The 2,966-nt window shown below is 54.4% G+C and overlaps 1 protein-coding gene across 2 annotated transcripts in view; it reads right to left on the reverse strand.

Annotated features, from left to right (window-relative positions):
* Positions 1-2,966, reverse strand: part of ZNF423 (zinc finger protein 423) — a 327,816-nt gene that overhangs the window by 265,311 nt on the left and 59,539 nt on the right. The gene's annotated exons all lie outside the window — the stretch shown is intronic.

Consider the following 2,966-nt stretch of genomic DNA (forward strand, 5'->3'; position numbering starts at 1 on the left):
CTGCCTCATTCACAGGCCTCCCCCAGAGCCTTCCCCACAGGCCTCCCCCAGGGCCTCACCTGAAGGCCTCGCCAACAGGCTCACCCGCAGCACTAACGTCAGTTTGTTGGTGGTGGTGGTGTTAGCTGCCGCCGAGTCGGCCCCCGACTCACGGCAACCCCACGCACAACAGAACACTGCCCAGTCCTGCGTCATCCCCATGATCACTTGTTCATCAGACCTATGTAGCCAGGCCTTTCTTCCTAGTCCAACTTAGTCTGGAAGCTCTGCTGAAACATGTTCAGCAACATAGCAACACGCAAGCTTCCACTGACAGACGGGTGGTGGCTGTGCATGAGGTGCCTTGGGCAGGAATGAAACCTGGGCCTCCCGCATGGGAGGTGACAATCCTACCCCTGAGCCACCACTGCCCTCAGGCCCCCACTGTTCTTTCTCCATAGCACCTCCCCTTTGCCTTCAGAGCCCTTGGCACAATGCGTAATCATGCTTCTGTGGGCTTACGTGTTCACTCGGTCTGCAGAGATGGCCACCCCACACCTCTCATCCCAGCAGCTCTTCCAGAGCGAGGCCCTGCACCCCCTGCTCCCATCAAGGGGAAGGTCCATCTTAGTTCCTCAGGCTTCTGTGACAAATGCCATGAATCAGGTGGCTTATAACCACGTGTTGTCCCACAGTCTGGAGGCCAGGAGCCTGAGATTGGGGTGTCAGCTGTGTTGATTCTTTCTGAGGCTCTGACAGGAGCTTCCATGCTTCTTCCCCAGTTTCTGGTGATTCCAAGTATTCCTTGGGTTAAGGCTGTAGTGTCCCATGGCGTCCTTCCTCGGCCTCCTGGTCTCTGAGTGTCTTCTCTTTCATAAGGACACCAGTCATACAGAATTAGGACCCACTCTCCTCCCATATGGCCTCATGTTAGTCTAACTGGTAACTTCTTCAAAGACCCTATTTTCAAACAAGGTCATGTTCACAGATACCAGGGATGAGGACTTCAACATATCTTTTTGAGGGGACACAATGCAATCCAGAGTAGGGTCTAATTCCCTGCCACAGTGCCCCCTGGGCTGGCTGATTTTAATGACCCACTTGACTAACAGACTGCTTTGGAAACGGCACTCTGGGGCCACCAGGTCCGAAGAAGGCCTGGCAGCTTCCGTCCGGGTTTCCTTGTCTCTTGGGAGTCTCCCCCTTGGAACCTAGCTCCCACAACATGAAAAGCCCAAGTCACACGGAGGAATCACCCCAGTCCACTGCCCCAGCTGAGCCCCAGATGCCAGCACCATCCGCCAGCTACGAGGGTAAATTACCGTGGACCTCCACTCCGGCTGAGCCTTCAGATGACAGTAGTCCCACCCAGCATCTGCCTGCAGCTGTCTGAGACACCTCAAGTGAAACCACCAACTGGGGGCCGTCAGAACCCACAGAAACGTGAGAAATGATAATAACTTGTGGCTTTAAGCCATTAAGGGAGCCCTGATGGCACAGCAGTTAAGCACTCGGCTGCTAACCTAAAGGTCGGCAATTCAAACCCACCAGCCACTCCTTGGGAGAAAGATGGGTAGTCTGCTTCCATAAAGATTACAGCCTTGGAAACCCTGTGGGGCATTTCTACTCTGTCCTATATGGTCGACTATGAGTTAGAATCGACTCGACGGCCATAGGTTTGGTTTGTTTTTTTTTAAGCCATTAAAGTTTCGGGATGGTTTGTCACACAGTAATAATTAGAAACTCCCCCACCAGACTGTAAGCTCCAGGAGGGCTGTGTTTGTTTTTGCTCAGTGCTATCTCCCCAGTCCTGGCACAGAGACGGACGCACAGTAGGGGTGCAGTAAGTGTTGAATGAATGAATGAATTGGTTTCAAAGAATCAGGTCTCTGAATACCCCCACTGCGGGGGGCTCGTACAGGGTCTTTATTGCCCGATGAGAATTATTAGGTTGAATCATATGAAGTTGACATTTTTTGTAGGTCAAAAAAGTCAAATATTGACAATCTCAAATGGTTCGCCCTAACATATGATGGGGCCTCTCTGTCCCACGAGTTTCTTTCCTAAACCAGGAGGCTGAGGGCATATCTATAACAGTGCACCCTACTAGACCACACTCACTGCACCCCAGAATCCCTGAGCCCAAGACATGGGTCGGGGGAAGCTTTCTATGGGCAAAGAGGCAATAACAACTTTCAGCCTTCGCTGCTTTTCACTAGGAAGTAGGGGATTTCCCCATCCCAGGCCTCACCAGCCCCACTGAGCCGCTACTCTTGACAAAGCTTTCATTCCAGGCCAAAACTCAGCAGGGCGGCGGGACCCTGCAGAAGGGGGGATGTGGTAAGGGAAGCTTGGGGAGACCAGTGGCCCCACATTCTTGAGGAGGGGCAGCAGAGACCTTGCCAGGGATGGAGGGAGGTGGCCCAGCCTCCCCCACACCCCAAGGTGATTTGATTTGCGTATGTGTTGGTACCATTTCCTTACATCATCCAATTTCCATCGTCGTGGTAACCCTACGCAGTAGAACCAGTGGCATCCCCACTTTGCAGATGGGGAAACCAAGGCTCACAGACATGCAAGACCACGTGGAAGGAAGGTCAGAGCCTGGATTCGAACCCGGGTCTTCTGACTCCAGATCCCCACTCTCAGCCACCACCTGGGAGGGCAACGAGGGAATGTCTGTGACAGGGCCGGGCAGGGACAGCTGGCTGAGTCCAGTGCCAGGAAAAAGGGAAAGGGGAGAGGCCCAGGGGGCCAGGCTGCCCCGGGCAACCAAGTCCGGGAACAGGACATTTTCTACCTTCTCAGCAAGGCTTCTCAAGCCCATGAGTCAGGATGTTGGAGCCTCATCCCCTCCAGAGGGCCGGCTGAGAGAGGCTCAGCCAGAGGACAGTCAGTGAGTGTCCCTTCCCTCTCCGCCCAGCCCTCAGTCCCCAGCCCCCAGGTCCCAGCCCCCAGCCCCAAGGTCCCAGTCCCCAGCCCCCAGG

The sequence above is a fragment of the Trichechus manatus genome, unplaced genomic scaffold, assembly GCF_000243295.1.
Source record: "Trichechus manatus latirostris isolate Lorelei unplaced genomic scaffold, TriManLat1.0 scaffold00014, whole genome shotgun sequence".
NCBI lineage: Eukaryota > Metazoa > Chordata > Mammalia > Sirenia > Trichechidae > Trichechus > Trichechus manatus.